Genomic DNA, 24,842 nt, shown 5'->3' with positions numbered 1-24,842 from the left:
CTGAGAAAGTCTCTGTGCGATGAAAAAATTTTACCAATATAATTATTAATTATAAAATAAATTTTATAAAATTTTATTTATAACAAGTGAAGTTTATTTATTTGTTATTCTTTAGAATAAGTTTTTGTATCTCAGATTTTACTTTTGATATAAATTGGATTTTTCCCTTATATGAGCAGTCCTCACTGCATTTTTATGGGGGTGGCTCATATTTTGGGGGGATGGGAATGCAACCTTTCCAGCAGGTTAACCCCTCGTATTATGTCAGGGTAGGGAATAAGTAAAAAATAATATAGTTTGTGGAGAAAATTCTCTCATTTTCTTGGACGTGTAAAGACCTTATTTGTTCCAGGTGACAGGTTTCAAGTGGGATAAAAGGCCATTATTTGTGAGAAATGGCAGTTCAAATACAGCGAAGTCGCTGCCAGGAGTTGATGATGCAGAAACAATTTCTTTGGGTCATGATGGTACTGAATGGGGAATTATTAATGGCATTTAACCCTGTTCATTGCTGTATGAACAGTGGCTGTGGGACCACCCACCACATTCATGTCTGGGGTGGGCTGCCCTTTGCAGGTCGCTGTAAAAGCAGTCTGCTCTGTGGCTCTTCAGAAGTGCTTGCTTCCGACACTCTGCTTTCAGGCCGTGAAGACCATTAGTTGGTCACTTGCAATGCTCCAATCAGAGCAGAATTTTAAATTTCAAACAAAAACCTTCCTGCAGGGTTGATGATGGTTTAGTCATTGTGTCCGACTCTTTGCAATCCCCTGACTGTAGCCTGGCAGGCTCCTTTGTCCATGGCATTCTCCAGGCAAGAATACTGGAGTGGGTTGCCATTTCCTCCTCCAGAGGGTCTTCCTGACCCAGAGATCAAACCCATGGCTCCTGTGTGGCAGGTGGATACTTTACCACTGAGCCCCCAGGGAAACCTTTGGTGATATTAAGTGTTAATTTTTCAGTGGAAGGTGCCTTTTGGAAATTGTAGTTATGAGTCAAACAGGAGTGGGTTCAAACTCTGACCATTACTTAACCTTCGCTAATATTTTATTTTCCTCATATTGAAAACTGAAATTTGGTGGTCCAGCAGTTAGGACTTGGGGCTCTCATTGCCAAGGGCCTGAGTTCAATCCCTGGTCGGGGAACTGAGATCCCACAAGCTGTGTGGAATTGCCAAAAATAGATGAATGAACAAGAAAAAGGAAAGAGATGATGGTGATGATAAGTGATTTTGATGATGAAGACAATGATAACGATGGTGCTGGTGATGATGAGCGCCCCTTTCTCCTGTGACTGCAGTGGGGTCTGGACTGTTTTGGGGGTGCCTTTAACGTCTCTCCCAAACCTTCTGCTCTATTCTTCTGGGTTTTGTTTATTTGGGTATAAGTATATTAGCTCTCGGAGAAGTCAATGGCACCTCACTCCAGTACTCTTGCCTGGAAAATCCCATGGATGGAGGGGCCTGGTGGGCTGCAGTCCATGAGGTCGCTAAGAGTCGGACACGACTGAGTGACTTCACTTTCACTTTTCACTTTCATCCATTGGAGAAGGAAATGGCAACCCACTCCAGTGTTCTTGCCTGAAGAATCCCAGGGATGGGGGAGGCTGGTGGGCTGCCGTCTATGGGGTCGCACAGAGTCGGACACGACTGAAGCGACTTAGCAGCAGTAGCAGCAGCATATTAGCTCTATGGGCTTCCTTGGTGGCTCAGTGGTAAAGCATCCACCTGCCAATTCAGGAGACACAGGAGATGCAGGTTTGATCCCTGGGTCAGGAAGACACCCTGGAGGAGGACATGGCAACCCACTCCAGTATTCTTGCTAAGAAAATCCCATGGGCAGAGGAGCCTGGTGGACTATGGTCCATACGTCTCTAAGAGTCAGATATGACAAGTGACTGAACGTGCACGCATATTAGTTTATGTTGCTGTTGCATCAAATATTAATAACTATAGTCTTTGTGATTTAAATCACCTTTATTCTCATATAGTGTCTGAAATCAGGTTCACTGAGTGAAAAGGAGTGTCAGGAGGGCTGTGTTCCCTCTAGAAGCTGTAGGAGAACATTCATCCTCTTGTCTTTACTTTCCCTAGAGCTGCATTCCTTGGCTCCTAGCTCCTTCCCCAGCCTTTAAAGCCCCCAGGATAGCCTCATTTTTCACTGGTCTCCTTGTTTTCTGTCTCGTATCTTCCTCTGCACCTCTCTGTGAAGACACCTGGATAATTTAGGATAATTTCACCATCTCAAGATCTTTAATGTAATCACGTCTGCAAAGTTCTTGTTGCTACATAAGAAAAGGTTTGCTGGTTCCAGGTCTTAAGACCTTTATATCTTTTGGGACTGTTATTCAGCTTACCACAGTAAGAATGGCTTCCCAGGTGGCGCTAGCGTGAAAGAACCGGCCTGCTGTGCAGGAAACGGAAGAGACTCGGGTTTCATCCCTGGGTCAGGAAGACTCCCTGGAGGAGAGCATAGCAACCCATTTCAGTATTCTTGCCTGGGAAATCCCATGGAGAGAGGTGCCTGGCGAGCTAGAGTCTGTGGGGTCTCACAGAGTTGGACATGACTGAAGTGACTTAGCACACGTGTTCTTACCGTAAGTACTTGCTAAAGTAAGTTCACGATGCAAACACTCTATAATGGCACCAGTTCATTATAAAACCATGCTCAGCAAAATCATTTGACATCATGTCCCTTGTCAATTAAAAAATGTGGTTCCTAACAGAGTGATAAGAAATCAATTCGCTGGCCCGGATCCTGCTGGGACTTCCTGGGAAGCTGGTGGCAGTGCCAAGAGTAGAGGCTAAAGCTGCTTGGAAATTATTATATAGTCTACATCTTTTGGTGCCAAGATTACCTTGGGCTTTGACCTCAGATGCTGCGTGTGTCTTTACCGGTTGTATATAAAGGTGTGAGGCGTAATTTCAGACAGTAAAGAATCTGCCTGTAATTCAGGAGACGTGGGTTCAATCCCTGGGTTGGGAAGATCCCCTGGAGAAGGGAATGGCTACCCACTCTAGTATTCTTACCTGGAGAATTCCATGGACAGAGGAGCCTGGTGGACTATAGTCCATAGAGTTGCAAAGAGTTGGACACAACTGAGTGGCTAACACTTTCACTGAAGTTATGCTGTGCACAACTTGTGTGGCTGTAAATGGTGGACTCTGTGATGCCAGCTAGACTGTAAACTCTAGAAATGCATGGCCCAGAACTTGGCACAGAACACTTATTCAGGGAAGCAAAGACATGAAAGGTGGCTATATTCAACCCAAGAACCACCAAATAACTCCATATCTGTGTTGCCCAAAAGGGTCCTTTCTCAGCATTGGCCACACATCAGAATCACCTGAGAAAGATCTTTAAGAAGAAGGCTCTAAGAGGATTCCCTGGTGGCTCAGTGGATAAGTATCTGCTTGATAATGCAGGGGACATGGACTCGATCCCTGATCTGAGATCCCACATACTATGGAACAACTAAGCCTGTATACCACAACTACTGAGCACCTATTCTAGAGCTCACGCCCCACAAAGAGAAGCCACTGCAAAGAGAAATCTGCCTGCTGCAATGAAGAGTAGCCCCCGCTTGCCACAACCAGAGAAAGCCCAGGTGAGGAACAAAGACCCAGCACAGCCAAAATTAAATTATATATATATATTTAAAAGAAGTCTCTGGGGCTGGAATCTGGCTTTCCTCCCCTGGCATTTTCCACCACGATCTCCTTCCTCACACCCCCTCAATCTGCCTCTCTGCAGTCATCAGCAGCCCTCGCCCTGTGATTGCTCCACAATCCCTAAACTCCAGCTCCCAGCCACTGCGCCTTCTAGGGGACCAGTGTTCCTGTCTGGGGTATGTATGGCTGCAGCAAGGACTGTCTGATTCTTATTCCATTTAGGCTGCCACAGATCAGCTGTTTCACTCTCAGCCTTAAATGTTTCTCCTCTGACTTAGACAATTGCCCCGAAGTGAGAATCAGACCCCTGCTTCAGTTCCCTCTGTGGGTCCAGTGCGACTAACACTCCTGTTCTCCCCCTAGTTCCTTCGTCCTACTGAGTTTTGCGTGGTTCTATATATTCTTTTCATCTGGTCAGGTACTCCTATCCACTCTCAGCTGGTGTTCTGCATGCACTTCTGTGTCTGAAGGTGTATTCCTGATTTATCTGTGGAGAGAGATGTACTCCGCGTCCACCTACTCCTCTGCCAGCTTGTTCTCTCTGAGGCTGGACTCTGTTCACAGTAGTTCAGACTTATTTGATCTGGGTGGAGCCATGGTATTACTGTTTTAAAGAAGTATCCCAGGTGACTTCTCTGCAGTTAGGTAGCTAATCATTGGTCTAAGCTAAGCTAAGCTAAGTCACTTCGGTCGTGTCCGACTCTGTGTGACCCCATAGACGGCAGCCCACCAGGTTCCCCCATCCCTGGGATTCTCCAGGCAAGAACACTGGAGTGGGTTGCCATTTCCTTCTCCAATGCATGAAAGTGAAAAGTGAAAGTGAAGTCGCTCAGTCGTGTCTGACTCCTAGTGACCCCATGGACTACAGCCTACCAGGCTCCTCCGTCCATGGGATTTTCCAGGCAAGAGTACTGGAGTGGGGTGCCATTGCCTTCTCCGAATCATTGGTCTAGCGTAGTGGTTTTCAAACATCAGTATCTATTAAAAATCACCTGGAGGACTCATGGAAACAGGTTTTCTGATTCCACTGGGCTAGGATTGAGGACTGAGACACATATTCTAAGAACCTCCCAGGTCAGACTGATGCTATTACTGTGGGGAACTTACTTTGAGAACCACTGCTCTGGAGGATAGTAGGTAAGTCTGTTTGATGTACGTTAGGACAAATAGTTTGGGCATCATTCTGGAAGTGTGTGTGTGTGTGTGTGTGTGCGTGCACGCGTGCACGCACATATGCGTGCAGATACAAAAGATATTAAGCACCCATTTATTCTTTCTATCCAACATCCTTTCAAGGTAGGCGTGTTTAACCTTCAGTTTTTAGCTGACAAACTAGAAAAGCGGGGAGGTGAGTTTTGTTTGAGTCATGGTTTTCAGTATGTCACAAAGTCACAGCCTCCAGGAGATGAGTGACATTTTCAGTATTTTGCGCTCATCTTCATTCTCCATTTCTGATCACGGTGCATGCCCTGACCTTGGTGACCACTCTGAGAGAGTCCTGAGAGCTTATCCTAGGCCCCCTCCCTGCAGGGTACAGGTAGCTGCTTAGTCAAAATGTGTTAAATCCACTCGGATAGAGACACTTCACACTGACTAACATAGATTTGGGAACTGACACTAGATTTGAGATTTGATGAGCTTAGCATAGTTCTCAGCTTCTGATAATTTTGACTTGGACCTTGTAAAACAAAAGAGACTTTTTTTCTTCAGGACCATATGGCTGTCTCAAAGCCTCTGGGCAAAATTACAAAGGGGTCATTCCTTGCTGGCCATCTTTGCTGTTCTTGTGAGCCATCCTCCCATTTCCAGTGTTCCTACCACCCCAAAATCTATGGTCCCCAGTCTCCCTTGCTTGGGTCAAAAACCAGGACTCCATCCAGGTGGATCCTGATATACCTTTCTTCCAACCACTTTATCCAAACTATCTACTCTTGAAACACGCAGCACGTGTGCATGCTCCGTCGTGTCTGACTCTTTGTGACTCCATGGACTGTAGCCCGCCAGGCTCCTTGGTCCATGAGATTTTCCAGGCAAGAACACTGGAGTGGGTTACCATTTCATACTCCAATGGCAGCGCTCAGAAGCACATAGCAGCACTCAGCTAATGCAGAAGATTCTATGATTAAAGTGATCTGCACTCAGATGCAAATAATCGAAGAATTTCTGTGTATTCCATGGATGCTCCATGGATGTCTTGAATTTTAAAGAGGAGCTTGTAATGACTCTCACATATAGGACTATATTGCGTTAGGGAACACCCATGGACAGCAAAACCCTGTGGACAGTTTCCTGACCTCCTCACCTGAACTGCCCTTAGTTTGGTGAGGATTAAATACAGTATTTTGTGTTTCTGACTGCCCATCCTCTCCACTCCCTTTGTAAGGCAGTTGCATTGAGGCATATTATACTTGGGTTGGTGAGGCTTAAAGCTAACTGTGAATATTTGAAACCTTACATCTCAAATCTGGTAGAAGGTAGAAACTCCTTCTGTGTCAGCTCTTTCCTCCTTACAAGGACTTGACAGAGCACCAGTTTAGGTCCTCCAAGTAGTTGCTTTGAAGGGTTGTTGACTACGGGGGTTTCCTCTGCTCACAGGCCAGTGTTCCCACAGTTCTTGGGAAAGAGACTAGTCAGTGCTTGCTCTTGGTGGAAACGTTGGCAGGAGGAAGCCTCACTCGCATCTTTCTTGAGGAACATTTCCACCTGTGACATCAGGCTTGTTGAAAATCACATCTGAAAACTGTAGGGTAAAGTGTAAAAAAGCAACGAAGACTAAACTGCCTGCCAGAGTTAGGTTTGCTTTGCTGGAGAAAGCTGTAATTTACAGATTTTAAGTGACGCGGTGACGTGGGAAATAAAAGCTACATTTTGTCCTCCACGTTTCAGACTGAATCGTGTCCCCCACCCCAAATTCTTACATAGAAGCTCTAGCTCCCAGAATCTCAGAGTGTGACTGGACTTGGAGATGGGGCCTTTAAAGAGATGATTAAGCCGAAATGAGGTCCTTAGTGTATGCCTGCACACGTGCTAAGTCCCTTCAGTTGTGTCTGACTCTTTACGACCCTGTCGGCTTGTAGCCCACCAGGCTCTAATTCAATATGATGGTGTCCTTATACAATGAAGAGTTTAGGGTGCAGGCACTCACAAAAAAAAGACCCTCTGCTGACACAGGGAGGAGGCAGCCACCTACAGTCCGAGGAGAGAGGCTTCAGAAGAAATGATCCCTGGTGACACCTAAACATGTAGGTTATTACAAGGTATTGAATAGAGTTTTCTGTGCTGTATTTCCTTGTTGTTTATTTTATACACAGTAGTGTGTATCTCTTAATCTCAACCTCCTAATTTATCTACCCCCTGACCCCACTATCTCCTTTGCTAACTGTAAGTTTGTTTTCTATGTCTGTGAGGCTATCTCTGTTTTGTAAATAAGTTCATTTGTATCATTTTTTTTTAGATTCCATATATGAGTGATATTATATGATATTTGTCTTTCTCTGTTTGACGTATTTCACTTAGTATGATACTCTCCAGGTCAATAGATGTTGCTGCCAATGGCATTATTTCATTCTTTCTATGGCTGAGTAGTATTGCTTTGGATACATGTACCACACCTTCTTTAGCCATCCATCTGTGGATTAGGCTGTTTTCACGTCTTGGCTGTTGTGATTAGTGCTGCTGTGAACAGAGGGGTGCGTGCATCTTTGACGATCCGCATCCTGATGAAGATACAAAACTGTGGTGACTGACCATGTGCTACTTGCCCACGCTGTTCTGAGTGCTCCTCCATGCTGGCCACTTAGTGATCATAATAACCCTGTGAAATCAGTTCTGTAATCTTCAAGTTGTAGAAAGAGAGACACTCAGAAGGTCATTACCTTTCCCATAATCATGTTAGAGTGTGGTGGGGCCAAGATGGAAACCTGGGTAGTCTAGCCTAGTTCTAGAGTGTTCTTCACCATCACTGTTTGAGGTCTTGGAGGAGAAATCAGGGTGTGTGTGTGTGTGTGTGTTTGGGTGGCTGAAGATATGAGAAGATGGGTAGAAAGATTCCCAGTTCTTAAAACACAGGGAGGGAAGGAAGGAGGGAGGGAGAAAGATCTAGAAATAAACACTTGCTGGTAAAGGCTATTCATCAATACTATTGGATTCATTGAAACATAGCAATTTTTAGTCAGGTGGCTATATTAGTATCAGAATTGATGGCTCAGCCAGTAAAGAATCCACCTGCAATGCAGGAGATGCAAGAGATGTGAGTTCAATCCCTGGGTTGGGAAGATCCCCTGGAGGAGGAAATTACAACCCACTCCAGTATTCTTGCTTGGGAAATTGCATGGACAGAGGAGCCTGCCAGGCCACAGTCCACAGGGTTGCAGAGATTTGGACATGACTGAGCACATTTTCTTTATTATTGCTACTGTTTTAATACTAATAATAGTATTTATCCTTAATGAAGCATTTTATTGGCCAGAAAAAAAAACACTAAAATGCATATTTATTTATATAACTATGTCAGTTATTTTCAGTCCCATTTTAATTATAACTAAATTGAGGCTTGGCTAAGTGCTTTTCTCCTAAGTCCCATTGCTGTTAGGCTACACAGAGATGCAGCAGCGAGATCAGCAATAGAATTGTCCCAGAAAAAGTCAGCAAGAGGTTGCTGAATCCAGTACTGTCAGGGGAAGCAAACACACAATCGCACAATCGGGAAGAGGCTTCTCCAGGCTCTCTGATCCCGAAGAGTCCAGACTTTCAGGTCATTGCAAGGGGACCTAGACTCACTCCTCCTCATGACTTAGCACCACCAGACCTCTTATTAGCTGTTGACCCAAGACATGGAGGTTGCTGAGCTTTCAAATGCGAACTTCTCCTATGGCCGGGTAAAGTGTTGATTTAACAAGCATGTGATCCTATGATATATTAACACATCATTTCTGCCTTAAAGTGAAATCAAAACCTGCCTTTATAAATAATAGTTAGAATTCAAGAAATCCATTAATGAAATCCTCTGTTGGTAAGATGAGACATTAGAATAACAGAAAATATCTTTTATAGTCTTAACTCTTATAGTGCTAAACTATTTGTTATAGCTTTCTTTTTCTACATTTAAGCTTGTTTTTCCACTTGAAACCACAGTGAAATCACAACTGTCCTTTCTGCTTAATACTATATCTTAAATCTATAGTATTTCATATCTAATTTTAAGTATAATTTTTATAAACTATATATATATATATTTACATATAAACTTAGTTGCTGAGCTGCATCTGACTCTTTGTGACCCTATGGATTGTAGCCCCCCAAGACTCCTCTGTCCTTGGGATTTCCCAGGCAAGAATATTGGAGTGGGTTGCCATTTCTTCTCCAGTGGATCTTCCCCATCCAGGGATAGAACCCATGTCTCCTGCATTAGCAAGTGGATTCTTTACCATCTGAGCTACCAGGGAAGAAGGAAGGTAGAGGGTGCATCTATTCACTACTTGTATAGTTTACATTTTCATATGGCATTCTTGAAGAAATAAGATATTAATATTAACTGAAAGGATGGTCCCGGAAAATTAAATGGGAACCAACTTTATTCCAAAGGTGGAAGGAAGGGCTTAATTGAATTCTTAGAGAAATGTCTGGTGGTACATTGTGTGCAGATTTTGCAAACTATTCTATTTACATTCAAAGAGGCAGAACTGGCTTACACTGAAATAAGGTGAAAAGAAAGTGCAATGATTTACATTTTGCTCAGACCTCAGAAGGAAGGAAGGACAATTGTTCTCAGGAGTCTGGTCTCTGGCACTGTGTATTAAAAAGACCTTTTGCCATAGTGGTTATTGAACATTTAAAAACATCATTTTGAAATTTAACTTTTTATTAAGATTAGTTTCAGATTCATTACTTAATGATTTCATATATATATATATATATTTTTTTTTTAATGATCACCACAATAAATCTAGTTAACATCCATTACCATATAGAGTTACAGTTTTTTTTTTTAATTGAAAAATAAAGATTCTTCTAGAGTATACCTATAGTCTGGTCTCTTCAGAAGCTATCAAAACCAAGAGCCTCTAATGAGGGTTGCCTTGGATTGGAGATCTTTGGTTTCATCTTCAGACCACTTTCAGAATTATTTGGAGCAACACAGGTCTCCAGATGACCTCAAGTCAATGCACATCTAATTGAATTCTCCCCAAGTTTAATCTCCTCATCACTTATTAAGCACTCACATTTGGAGAATTTAGTTAAGGCCTGTCATGTATTTCAGGTTCGAGGGTAATGGATGTTGGTATTTGAAGGAAGCCAATGAAACGTCTGAGTTGGTTGGTGGTGGCAATGCCAAAGAATGCTCAAACTACTGCACAATTGCACTCATCTCACATGCTAGGAACGTAATGCTCAAAATTCTCCAAGCCAGGCTTCAAGAATACATGAACCATGAACTTCCAGATGTTCAAGCTGGATTTAGAAAAGACAGAGGAACCAGAGATCAAATTGCCAACATCTGCTGGATCCTCAAAAAGCAAGAGAGTTCCAGAAAAACATCTATTTCTGCTTTATTGACTATGCCAAAGCCTTTGACTATGTGGATCACAAGAAACTGTGGAAAATTCTGAAAGAGATGGGAATACCAGACCACCTGACCTGCCTCTTGAGAAATCTGTATTCTGGTCAGGAAGCAACAGTTAGAACTGCACATGGAATAGCAGACAGGTTCCAAATAGGAAAAGGAGTACGTCAAGGCTGTATATTGTCACCCTGCTTATTTAACTTCTATGCAGAGTACATCATGAGAAACACTGGGCTGGATGAAGCACAAGCTGGAATCAAGATTACTGGGAGAGATATCAATAACCTCAGATATGCAGATGACACCACCCTTATGGCAGAAAGTGAAGAAGAACTAAAGAGCTTCTTGATGAAAGTGAAAGAGGAGAGTGAAAAACAGAGATCATGGCATCTGGTCCCATCACCTCATGGCAAATAGATGGGGAAATAATGGAAACAGTGACAAACTTTATTTTTTGGTTCTCCAAAATCACTGCAGATGGTGACTACAGCTATGAAATTAAAAGATGCTTACTTCTTGGGAGAAAAGTTATGACCAACCTAGACAGCATATTAAAAAGCAGAGACACTACTTTGCTAACAAAGGTCCATCTAGTCAAGGCTATGGTTTTTCCAGTAGTCATGTATGGATATGAGAGTTGGACTATAAAGAAAGCTGAGCACCAAAGAATTGATGCTTTTGAATTGTGGTGTTGGAGAAGACTCTTGAGAGTCCCTTGCACTGCAAGGAGATTTAACCAGTCCATCCTAAAGGAAATCAGTCCTGAATATTCATTGTAAGGACTAATGTTGAAGCTGAAACTCTAATACTTTGGCCACCTGATGCAAAGAGCTGACTCATTTGAAAAGACCCTGATGCTGGGAAAGATTGAAGGCAGGAGGAGAAGGGAGTGACAGAGGATGAGATGGTTGGATGCCATCACTGACTCAGTGGACATGAGTTTGTGTGAACTCTGGGAGTTGGTGATGGACAGGGAAGCCTGGAGTGCTGCAGTTCATGGGGTTGGAAAGAGTCGGACATGACTGAGCAACTGAACTGAACTGAATGAGACATCCTAGTTTTCTTTCCGCACTTGGAACCAGTTAGGACAGAAAATCAAATAGAGAGTTGGCAGATCAAAATACCATCTTTTTATGATAGAGTCTCAGCTTGAACTCCAGAACCAGGCCAAGCTGCACCCTGCTCCGTTTATAATAGAGTTGACAACAGACCTAAAGGACATGTTCCCTGCAGGCAAGCAGGCAGATGCCAGAAGGAGAAAGGAAAAAAAGAAGGTGTGCTACTTTCTTCTCCCAGACTCACCTCTTGTCTGTGGTGAAGGAGGGAAGGACAGATAGTCTGTGGGTCTTATACTGAAGAGCACAGTTTCTCAACTGTGGGACTACTGATATTTGGGGCAGAGAGTTGTTTATTACAGGGGCTTCTTCTGGGCATCCTAGGATGTTCTGCTGGCCTCTACTCACTGGATACCATCCCACTGCCTCCTAGTTGGTGTAATCAGCAGTCTCTTGTTGTTTAGTCACTCAGTGGTGCCTGACACTTTGTGACCCCATGGACTACAATAGGCCAGACTCCTCTGTCTTCTGCTATCTCCAGGAATTTGCTCAAACTCATGTCCATTGAGTTGTTGATACCATCCGACCATTTCATCCTCTGTCACCCTCTTCTCCTCCTGCCTTCAATCTTTCCCAGCACCAAGGTCTTTTCTAGTGAATCGGCTTTTTACCGCAGATGGCCAAAGTATTGGAGCTTCCGCATCAGTTCTTCCAAAGAATATTCAGGGTTGATTTCTTTTAGGATTGACTGGTTTAGTCTCCTTGCTGTCCAAGGGACTCTCAAGAGTCTTCTCCAGCACCACAATTTGAAATCACCAATCTTCAGCTCTCAGACTTCTTTATGGTTCAGCTCTCATAAACATACATGACTACTGGAGAAACCATAGCTTTGATGCTGTGGACCTTTGTCAGCAAAGCGATATCTCTGCTTTTTAATATGCTGTCTAGATTTGTCACAGCAACAGTCTCAAAGCATTGCCAAATGTTCCATGAGGAGCAAGATTGCCCCCAGTAGAGAACCATTTCTTCAATACAAGAACCCTCCAGATGAAAGAAGAGCCCTAGAGTGGGGAGTAAACTTGCCAGATATACTCCCAGCAGCATCCTCCCCAGTCCCCTCCTGACCCCAGCAGGCAGGACCCACTGCCGCCGTCTCCTCCATCCCATGTTCTCCAGCTTCCCTTCTTACAATTACTGTGACCTGAGGATGGTTGTGAATACAGCAGCTACCTGGCTTTGTATTTCCTGAGCACCTGCCTGTGTCCTTTACTCCTCCCAATGTCTGCATGGCCCTTGGCATAGAAGAGTCTTGTGTGTGTGTGTGGTGGTACTGGTTTTAGAGAATTTTTTCCGATATTGGAAGAAAAATGGATGTGACCATTTTCCCAGAGAAACATTTAGCTATCAATGTATTTTCCCCAAATTGTTTTATGCATTAATCCAACCCACCGAATGCATAGACCTTACCCAGCACAAGAAAGTAGGGACTCTTTAAATGGTGGAAAGAGTAGCAAGTGGTTGTCATGGCTGAGGTCCTGTCTCCAGTCACAGTCCTAGCACAAAGTATCATTAAATAATGATAATTGCCATACAGATTGCCTTCTTCATTTTTGCATGCATCCTAAGTCATTTCAGTCATGTCCAACTCTTCATGATTTTATGCACTATAGCCCACCAGGCTCCTCTGTCCATGGGCTTCTCCAGGCAAGAATACTGGAGTGGGTTATTATGCTCTCCTCCAGGAGATCTTCCCAACCCAGAGACCAAACCTGCATCTTCTGTGTCTCCTGCATTGGCAGGTGGATCCCTGGTAGCTCATGGAGTAAAGAATCTGCCTACAATGCAGGAGACCCTGGTTCAATTCCTGGGTCAGGAAGATCTGCTAGCGAAGGGATAGGCTACCCACCCCAGTATTCTTGGGCTTCCCTGGTGTCTCAGCTGGTAAAGAATCCACCTGCAATGCCGGAGACCTGGGTTGGGAAGATCCCCTGGAGAAGGGAATGGCTACTTACTTTAGTGTTCTGGCCTGGAGAATACCATGAACTGTATAGTACATGGGGTTGCAAAGAGTTGGACACGACTGAGCAACGTTCACTATTCACTTTTCTTTATCATTAGCACCACCTGGAAACCTCTCAAAAAGTGTTTTTAATATATCATTCATATGCCTTTATCTTGGATTCAAGCTATGAACTTCCAGTTATGTGAAACATGTAGGTAATTAGTACCAGTTTATGGGTAAATGCTAACTTATTTTCCAAAGCATGCTCACTTGAAATTCTATCAATAATTGTGTAAGTTTTTTCAGAAATGGCTAATATATAATTAATTACAAGACCTTTATTCACATTACTCAGAAAAGGAACTTCCAAAGGAATCGGGTTATAAAATCAGTGTGTCTATTTCCAAGGCTGAGAAATAACTCACGACTTTTGTTGTTTCATGCTTCTTAGTAAAAAGGTGTTTCGGAATCCAGATATTGTCCAATCAACCCTCATGGCCCCCAGCTGCATCAATATAACATTCCTCTCTGAAACATTCCGGCCTCAAAGTTAGGCAGTTCTATTTGTCAGAATATTCTACCACTCATGGAGGCAAACATCTGCCTGCCTTTAACTTCACTCTTGAGGGTTTGACTCCTAGAGTACATTTCATCTTCTTACTCATAGCAGTTGTTGCAGAATCCTCAGCATCCTTTTATCACAGCAGCTTCAAATTTTCATTTTCTCATGCCTCCATCATCTTTGTTTCCTTCTGATATGGGTCAAAGTGTATGTTCCCCAAAACCCCATGTTGAAGCCTTAACCTTCAGTTTTTCAGCATTTGACTGTATTGGAGATGTATCCTTTAAAGGGACAGTTAAGTTAAAATGAGGTCTTAGTTTGAGGCTCTAATCTAGTGTGACTGGTGTCTTTTAAGAAGAGGAAATTTGGACACAGAGAGAGCAGGGGTGCACCGCACAGTGGGATGGCCATGTGAGTGCACAGTGAGAAGACAGTCATCCACAGACAAGGAGGGAGACCTCGGGAGAAAACAATCCTGCTGGAAATGTAATTTTGGACTTCCAACCTCCAGAACTGTCGGAAATTCTGTTGCTTAAGCTATCCGGTCTGTGATATTTTGTTACAGCAGCCTGAGCAGACTGATACATCCTGTCCCCACCAGGCCCCTTGCATCCCCCATGAGTGTAGCTTGTCATGTCCTGCCTCACTTTCTCTCTGTGTAATAAGGGCACCTGCCACGTGAGCTGATGGGGTCACAGGAGTCCATGGACGGGCCAGGCATGGTACTGAATGAATGCTCCTCTTATTAATATGATTCTCTTGATCATTCCTATCATTATATGATCTTTGCTTAAGTAAGTAAGGAATTGTTACATAAGACAAGTTTTGTGCTGGTCTAATTCCACTTCAGCATTTCTGTAAAATTGGCTTTGACCCTTTCCCAAATACCTCTTATAAGATTCTTGCTTGGAGCTCCATCAGTGTGTTCTTACAGTCTTTACTGAAATTTAGTGTGTTGCCTTTGGCATTCTTCTATTTTACTGGCCTCTTATATTGCAAAGAAATGATTCAAAAACAGTTAAATTATTTTAAGTGCATAGACGTTCCTGTGATGATCACTTGGGATCATGGTGTTACTTTCTATTGGCTAAAACTTGTCTAATGGTGATAGAATTTGCTTTATACCATTTCCTCATGGTATCTGTGTTGGGGTTCAGTAATCATGCATGAGTTTCATGCACTGTGTTTTCAATATGATACTGTAGTCATCCCACAAAGTGCAAATGAAGGCATCACTGATTTAGAAGCTGGTGTTGAGTCTGATCTTAGCCTCCAGTCTCCTCTCCTGAACCTTCTTTCCAGTAGCTCACACCAGGTTATTCTGTCTGTAGAGATAGTCATAATGTGATGAAGAGTATACCAGGCTTGTGGTCCTGGGGCATCCTTGGATGGGTTGTGTGATCATTATTTCCTCCTTATGATCCATTTGTTGTGGTTTAGTCACCAAGCCGTGTCTGATTCTTTGCAACCCCATGGACTATATAGCTCATCAGGCTCCTCTGTCCAGGAAGACTTTCCCAGGCAAATTTTTCTAGGGTTGCCATTTTCTTCTCCAGGTAATGTCCCAACTCAGGGATTGAACCCACATCTCCTGGCATTGGCAGGCAGATTCTTTATCACTGAACCAGCTGGGAAGCCCTGTGATCCATTTAGGTGTGAACTATTTTGTCTTTACAAATATGATTTGGATTTTTTTTTTTTTGCAAACACTGGAAAATGCTGTAACTGGCACCGTGTCATACTCCCTCTTGGGAATGAGTGATGCCACATTGGTTTAATTTAAAACGTTCCAGTAATAACTTTTAGACATTACAACTCAATTTGATTTTCAAGAGTTATCATGAAGGGAATATTTTAAAAGTCTTACTCCTTTCCATTTAAAAGTGCTCTGCAGAGTTAATTTGGCAACTGTCTGCCATCACTCCAACCCCAGCCTCCTAGAAAGGATATGCCTCCAGGACATTTCTGCAAATGAAGTGTCAAATCCAAATCTAGTCAAATTTCCAATGTGGAATAATGGACTCTATTTTGTGACCTTCTTCTGTGCCCCAGGGGGTATGTGGGCCCATTACACAGCTGGCGGGTGTATATTAGGTTTATTACGAAAGGGACTTTGAGTGCAGTGAAGCCCAAGCTGAGTTTCATAGGTTCTGGGGTTATTAAAGGTGCAGTCTGGTTGCCTTGAGAATGTCCAAACCCCACTATGTTATGAATATTTACAAGCAAGGAGAATGTGATTCTCCTCTTTTTAGAAAAGTTTCTGTGACTCAGTGAATCCATTCTACTATGATAGGCAAACTGTCAAAATAAATGGGTTCCAACTGAGATTCGGTCCCTTATGGGCAAAACCTCTTGCAATTGTACATGAGCATTAATGCTACTGTGTATTTTGAACAGGCTACATTTTTACCATGGATTTGGACCTAGAGGATGTCTTTAGAAAAAAGAAAAACACTCTGAAAATTGTGTTTTCTGGTTTGGTTGTTCCAATCCTTAATCATACTTTTAATTTTCAGAAGAAGGACTCTATGGTCAATTATCAGGATTTTCTAGAAAAAAAAAGAAAAGGAAAAGAAAAAAGAAATGAGAGCTGTAATCAAAGACATTTCAGTCATAGAGTTTTCTTTTTTTCATGTTTTGTTCAGTTCTGGTCTAAGGATACCATTCCTGATCCTCTATCTAAAGGTGAAAGATTACAAAGATGAAAGATGACAAAGACTGTGAAATGAGGCCCGAGAAATGCAGTGTGCCTAGCGAGGCACAGCTTATTATGAGCATCGTCAACCGTTATTTTGCAGTGATGTCTAGATCAAAGGCGGCTAACTTGGGAATCTTGGCCCTTAAGGAATTGAACTTGGAATCGTAGACACCCTTAGTTCCCTTCAGAGGAGAAAGCCCAGACAAGCCTCTCATTCTCAGAGGTGTCTGAGCGCAAACATACTCCCTGTTTCAGTGACTCCTGAATCCTACCCTATGTCTCTGCCTCACTACATGGGTCAAAGTTCACGTGGTTTCTCATCCCTAATGTGAACATAGCAATAATAGCCACCTATGAGCTTTGTTTTGAGGATTCGTGAAATTTTATATTAAACTACTTAGCATAGTCCCAGCACATAATACATATTCAGTAAATGTTAGTTCTTCAATTATATCCCAAATGACAGCAAGAATAGTAGATTTAAACTAAATTTAAAGTTTAATAATGCACTTGGTGACACGGTTTTGCTTGAAATGAGACTAGCAAGCTGCCGGAGAGATTACAGTAATGCCATACATAGACGCAGGGGGCACGCAGTCACCTTTGTACACACAACGTGAGATCCTGGATAACCAGCCTCCTTCCCCGCTCTGCGCCTCTGTCTTCTTCTCGTAACAACAAGCACTCTGGTGACTTACTGAAACAGTGGTGGGAGAGGATGCTTTGGACTTAAATCCATCCACTGTCTATTCTTCAGGAACTAAAATGTTAAAGGGTAGGAGAGAGACACAGACCATAAAAAGTATTATAAATAAGTACATGATGCAGTATACTAAAAGGTGACAGGCTGCAGAGAAAAGAGCAAATAAGGACACCTGGAGTGCTTCCTGTGGTGGCGGCAGGGCCCCTTAAATAAGATAGTGGGAGCAAACCTCGTGGCCTGGGAGACGGCTCAGCAAAGCCTTGAAAAGTAAGTGGATGAGCCAGGTGGACTTTGTGGGAAGAGCCATCCCGGGAAGAGGGAGAGGGATGCTTAAAGGCCCAGAGATCAGAGCTCATGGAGATGCTCTTGATGACAAGAAGGTCGTGTGGCTAGAGTGGAGTGAGCGAGGGAGAGGAACAGGGGTTCACGCCAGGGGAAGTGTGCTCACAGGTCATAGAGCAAGACTGGCTTTCATGTGAGAGACTGGGGGTCCTGGATGATTCTGAGCAAAGGAGAGAGAGGACCTGATGTGTTTCCCTGGATCGCTGTGCCTAATGGATAGAGCGTATGGGGAGGGGCGGTGGTGGAGGTGGAGAGCTCCTTGGGGAAGCATCACAGCAATCCAGGGGAGAGAGGATGGTGCCTCGGACCAGGGAGGTGGCAGAAGAGATGACAAATAGGTGACTCTGAGTCTGTTTTGAAGGTGCATCTAGAGAACTTCCTAATGCAGTGAATAAAAAACACGAGAAAAAGGGGGCATGGGGGGTGCCTGAGTATTTGCTCTGAGCAACTAAGAATGGATCGCCATTAGCTCCTTTATTTAAAAACTAATATTTTATGGATACAAATTTTGTATGTACCTTGGGTAGTTCTGATATCTCTTTCTGAAATCTTCAGCCTTAGATAGCTGTTTAACTTATTGTTTGGACTATGAATACCATCCCTTCCTACCTTCTGCTATTTTTTCCATATAATGATATTACTATTGGGGTTAAATCAATATTTGGGGTTTGTACTATTGTAACTTTGTAAATATTTATACATAGCTCAGCTACAGCTGAGCCACACAGCATATTATGAACGCTTTCTGTTGCAGCTTTGAATGTTCCTGGGATTAATAACTGCTTGCTTTTTTGTTTAGTTTTCACAGTTTGTATACCTAATTTATTCCCCCCAAATTCTCCAACAGGACAGAGTACTGCTTTAAATACATTCAGATACATCAGGGTCTTTTTTTTTAATTGATTTTTATTGGTGTATAGTTGCTTTACAATGCAGTGTTAGTTTATACTGTACAGCAAAATAAATCAGCCACACATATACCTTTATCCACCCACCTTTTAGTCTTCCTTCCCATTCAGGTCTCCACAGTTAAATGATTTTTTTTTCCTCAAAGTATATTTCTGGGAGCCTCCTTTCTGCATTAATCTGGTCTAATTTCCACTATACAGTTGCTGTCCTGGGATCTTTCAGAGTTACTCTGGAAATTCCTTTTTGTTTCTCATCACCTGTGTTTAAGCCCCTGTTTTCTCTATGTTATATGTTCCTCTTTCCTGGTTTGCCGCCTTTTTATTCATCTCCTAGAAGCTTTTTGAATAGGGTACACGAGAGGTAAAAGTTTTGACCTTGCATTCTCTAAAAATGTCTTCATTCATTTGCTTAATACTCTGGGTGTAGAATTCTAGGTCAGTCCCACTTCTTTTGCTATAAATGGTCACACTGAGGAGAAGGGCTGGCCCTTGGCCTCCATACTGATCAGTCATAGAACATGACAGCAGGTTCCAACTGTGGAGGAGCCCCAGGAGGATGGCACTTTCTACCTCAAGGGAGGCTGACCTGAGTTATATTTAAGTGTTCATTGCATTATCTAGGTACTCAATGCTGTGTAAGCCGATGGAGTTCAAGGATGACAGTGCCCCTCTGCTGCATCCAAGGTACTGCTGCTGCTGCTGCTAAGTCGCTTCAGTCGTGTCCGACTCTATGTGACCCCATAGACTGCAGCCTACCAGGCTCCGCCGTCCCTGGGATTCTCCAGGCAAGAATGCTAGAGTGGGTTGCCATTTCCTTCTCCAATGCAAGAAAGTGAAAAGTGAAAGTGAAGTCGCTCAGTCATGTCTGACTCATCGCAACCCCATGGACTGCAGCCTACCAGGCTCCTCTGTCCATGGGAGTTTCCAGGCAGGAGTACCGGAGTGGGTTGCCATTGCCTTCTCCATCCAAGGTACTAGTATTTAGCAATGAGCAAAGTCACATCGATGAGCAATCTCTTGATGAAGTGAAGGCAGAAAATGCAAGAATGGATTAGCTGGTATGAAAGAAGAACAGGAACTATGAAATCAAGGGGACTCTATGTAATGTTCCCCAAAATTCTATGGGAAGATAGAGGAGTGTATCATACCTGAAACCCAGACGCAGGTTTTTTCCCCATCACTGCTCTGGAGAGGGCAGGCATTGCTGGTAGGACAAAATAACTGAACATCTATGCTCTATCACTGTTCACGCACCCTGCCTCTGAAGCTCCATCAGAATGATAGTGGAGGAATATTAACATAATCCTCAGGATAAAGAGGAAGAGAGCTAAAGTGATGGCTGTCATAAGATGCCGATGGTGGTAGATGACTGGTCCCTTACTTAATACACTAGAGAGAACTCAAGGAATCACCTAGTGGGAAGGGAGAAAATGACTCAGGCTGATGAGTTGGAGGAGTGAGACTAGACTAGAATCAATCCTCTGACAGCCTTTCTAATTCAAAAGATTGTTGCCACTTACAACTTAGGGTACATTTGCCTTTATGTGACTAACTATGCATTTTGTACTGAAACACAAAGTAAAACCCATGCATTATCTGAAAAAAAAATAAGTTACCTTAAAAATTAGACTTATACAAGTCCTTAAAGTGAAAGTGAAGTCGCTCAGTCCAGTCAGACTCTGCGACCCCATGGACTGTAGTCTATCAGGCTCCTCCATCCATGGGATTTTCCAGGCAAGAGTGCTGGAGTGGATTGCCATTTCCTTCTCCAGGGGATCTTCCCAACCCAGGAATCGAACCCAGGTCTCCCGCATTGCAGGCAGATCCTTTACTGTCTGAGCCACCAAAGAAGCTATACAAGTCCTTAGACCAGAGCAAAATGGAAAATTGAGTGCCCCTGAGCATGGTGAAATTCTAGCAAAAGAAAATGATTCTGAATATGGCCATAGTCAAGAGATTAACTAGGAAGAACATGCATATTTTTATCATTGCACTTCATTGCATTCACTCAACACCGAGGCTTGAAGTTTCTTGCAGGACTTAGACTTTACATTTTTCTGTTGAGGTACCATCTGATTTTAATTCACTTTGTTCTTTTAAAGTTCTTTTAAAATTTTTCCTATTTTAGTTTTAAATTTTTCTTTTTTTTTTTAAATTTTATTCAATTTTAATTTAAAAAAAATTATACATGTGTTCCCCATCCTGAACCCTCCTCCCTCCTCCCTCCCCATACCATCCCTCTGGGTCGTCCCAGTGCACCAGCCCCAAGCATCCAGCATCGTGCATTGAACCTGGACTGGCATCTCGTTTCATACATGACATTTCACATGTTTCAATGCCATTCTCCCAAATCTTCCCACCCTCTCCCTCTCCCACAGAGTCCATAAGCCTGTTCTATACATCAGTGTCTCTTTTGCTGTCTCGTATACAGGGTTATTGTTACCATCTTTCTAAATTCCATATATATGCGTTAGTATACTGTATTGGTGTTTGTCCTTCTGGCTTACTTCACTCTGTATAATAGGCTCCAGTTTCATCCACCTCATTAGAACTGATTCAGATGTATTCTTTTTAATGGCTGAGTAATACTCCATTGTGTATATGTACCACTGCTTTCTTATCCATTCATCTGCTGATGGACATCTAGGTTGTTTCCATGTCCTGGCTATTATAAACAGTGCTGCGATGAACATTGGGGTACACGTGTCTCTTTCCCTTCTGGTTTCCTCAGTGTGTATGCCCAGCAGTGGGATTGCTGGATCATAAGGCAGTTCTATTTCCAGTTTTTTAAGGAATCTCCACACTGTTCTCCATAGTGGCTGTACTAGTTTGCATTCCCACCAACAGTGTAAGAGGGTTCCCTTTTCTCCACACCCTCTCCAGCATTTATTATTTGTAGACTTTTGGATCACAGCCATTCTGACTGGTGTGAAATGGTATCTCATAGTAGTTTTGATTTGCATTTCTCTGATAATGAGTGATGTTGAGCATCTTTTCATGTGTTTGTTAGCCATCTGTATGTCTTCTTTGGAGAAATGTCTATTTAGATCTTTGGCCCATTTTTTGATTGGGTCATTTATTTTTCTAGAGTTGAGCTGTAGGAGTTGCTTGTATATTTTTGAGATGAGTTGTTTGTCGGTTGCTTCATTTGCTATTATTTTCTCCCATTCTGAAGGCTGTCTTTTCACCTTGCTAATAGTTTCCTTTGATGTGCAGAAGCTTTTAAGTTTAATTAGGTCCCATTTGTTTATTTTTGCTTTTATTTCCAATATTCTGGGAGGTGGATCATAGAGGATCCTGCTGTGATGTATGTCAGAGAGGGTTTTGCCTATGTTCTCCTCTAGGAGTTTTATAGTTTCTGGTCTTACATTGAGATCTTTAATCCATTTTGAGTTTAGTTTTGTATATGGTGTTTGAAAGTGTTCTAGTTTCATTCTTTTACAAGTGGTTGACCAGATTTCCCAGCACCACTTGTTAAAGAGATTGTCTTTAATCCATTGTATATTCTTGCCTCCTTTGTCAAAGATAAGGTGTCCATATGTGCGTGGATTTATCTCTGGGCTTTCTATTTTGTTCCATTGATTTATATTTCTGTCTTTGTGCCAGTACCATACTGTCTTGATAACTGTGGCTTTGTAGTAGAGCCTGAAGTCAGGTAGGTTGATTCCTCCAGTTCCATTTTTCTTTCTCAAGATCGCTTTGGCTATTCGAGGTTTTTTGTATTTCCATACAAATTGTGAAATTATTTGTTCTAGCTCTGTGAAGAATACTGTTGGTAGCTTGATAGGGATTGCATTGAATCTATAAATTGCTTTGGGTAGTATACTCATTTTCACTATATTGATTCTTCCAATCCATGAACATGGTATATTTCTCCATCTATTAGTGTCCTCTTTGATTTCTTTCACCAGTGTTTTATAGTTTTCTATATATAGGTCTTTAGTTTCTTTAGGTAGATATATTCCTAAGTATTTTATTCTTTTCGTTGCAATGGTGAATGGAATTGTTTCCTTAATTTCTCTTTCTGTTTTCTCATTATTAGTGTATAGGAATGCAAGGGATTTCTGTGTGTTGATTTTATATCCTGAAACTTTACTATAATCATTGATTAGTTCTAGTAATTTTCTGGTGGAGTCTTTAGGGTTTTCTATGTAGAGGATCATGTCATCTGCAAATAGTGAGAGTTTTACTTCTTCTTTTCCAATTTGGATTCCTTTTATTTCTTCTTCTGCTCTGATTGCCGTGGCCAAAACTTCCAAAACTATGTTGAATAGTAATGGTGAAAGTGGGCACCCTTGTCTTGTTCCTGACTTTAGAGGAAATGCTTTCAATTTTTCACCATTGAGGATAATGTTTGCTGTGGGTTTGTCATATATAGCTTTTATTATGTTGAGGTATGTTCCTTATATTCCTGCTTTCTGGAGAGTTTTTATCATAAATGGATGTTGAATTTTGTCACAGGCTTTCTCTGCATCTATTGAGATAATCATATGGTTTTTGTTTTTCAATTTGTTAATGTGGTGTATTACATTGATTGATTTGTGGATATTGAAGAATCCTTGCATCCCTGGGATAAAGCCCACTTGGTCATGGTGTATGATCTTTTTAATGTGTTGTTGGATTCTGATTGCTAGAATTTTGTTTAGGATTTTTGCATCTATGTTCATCAGTGATATTGGCCTGTAGTTTTCTTTTTTTGTGTGATCTTTGTCAGGTTTTGGTATTAGGGTGATGGTGGCCTCATAGAATGAGTTTGGAAGTTTACCTTCCTTTAATTTTTCTTTTACATTGAGGTGTAGCTGATTAACAACGGTGTGTTAGTTTTGGGTGTATAGCAAAGTGACTCAGTTATACATAGACATGTATCTATTCTTTTTCAAGTTCTTTCCCCATTTAGGTTGTTACAGAATATTGAGCAGTGTTCCTGTGCTATACAACAGGTCCTTGTTGGTTGTCTATTTTAAATATAGCAGTGTGTGTTAATTCCATATACCCAATTTATTTTGTTCTTTAATCATAGCATTGGTGACTCATTAGGCTTCAGTGAATTTCAATCTTTCCTTCCCATAAATAGTCTGATCTTATTATTGCTTTGCTATTTTGTTTCTAGTTCATATTACTATATTTTTGGACATTCTCTTTTTGTAATTTCCCCCCTCTCTCCAAGCCTTTTAATCTGCAGGAAGCAAGTCTCTCAATATTATTATGATATCAGTTCCATTTCCCACTCTCTTTTTCTGATGGTTTTCTTAATTTATAATTCCCTATAGGAATCTGCACTTAACTTTCATTCTTCGTTAATTGGTTCTATTTTTGTTCCCATTTTTTTGTGCTCCCTGATCCTAAGGAATTATTTACATCATTTTGGTTTATCCATGTGCTGCTTGTGATCATGAATCCAAGAAAGCATTCTGCTTCTTTCAAATCATTCACCTCTTTCATGCCTCTTGAGAGCTTTGAGCTTAAAATGTAAATGTTGGAGAATAGCAAACTACATACATATTATTCATTATAGAGTCTGTATTTTTCTCTGAAACTGTGCACTTAACTGCCAGCAATGTTACTGAGGGTGACTTTCATCCATCTGAAGGGACAGAGAGACTTCAGCTCTGAAATGAATTCCCTAGACACACATGGAAATAATTCTCTAGAAGGATATTGTAAACAATACATAGACATTTTATGGGTAAAATGCTTACATTTTTTCTTATTTCTTTTCTCCAGAGATTTGTAAAACATATAGCAAAATTGAGCTTCTTTTCTTCCTTACTGCAAAATCAGCACACATATTGGATAAAAAGAACATTCTTAGAGTGGCTAACATCTCATAAATGTGTTTTTTTTATAATATCTGAGAGATTCTTTTTTATCAGTCACTAATTCTTATTGTCTCTAGGCATCTTTATAATGGAATTTAGGTTATAATAGATGATGCATATGAAATAAAAAATAAATATATTTTTTTTCTAAAAGGAATCTTTTAGCTATATGTGATATGAAAACCATAATATTTTAAGCACTTATTTATTTATTCAATAAAAATATGAGGGCTTCTATTATGTACTAGTCAGCACATTAAGTACTAAGGAAGAAGGCTGCATACCTGGTATGCAGTGCCCGTCTTATAGATTTCAATAGAGTTGGGGACATACATCAAACACCAAGATGAGACTGCGAAATGAAGCAGGAAGCTGAGAGGTAGGGCATGGGGTCTAGTATAGGAGGCAGAAGACCAGGAGTAAATCCTGAGGAACTGATGTTTAAGCTGAGAGTCAAAGAACAGGTGCTAGTGAATTGGGTGAAGGATGGTGAAGTATTCCAGCAAGGCATTCAGTATCCATGT

The sequence above is a fragment of the Bos javanicus genome, chromosome 1 (genome assembly GCF_032452875.1).
Source record: "Bos javanicus breed banteng chromosome 1, ARS-OSU_banteng_1.0, whole genome shotgun sequence".
NCBI classification, from domain to species: Eukaryota; Metazoa; Chordata; class Mammalia; order Artiodactyla; family Bovidae; genus Bos; species Bos javanicus.
Note: the sequence above shows the minus strand (reverse complement) of the source record.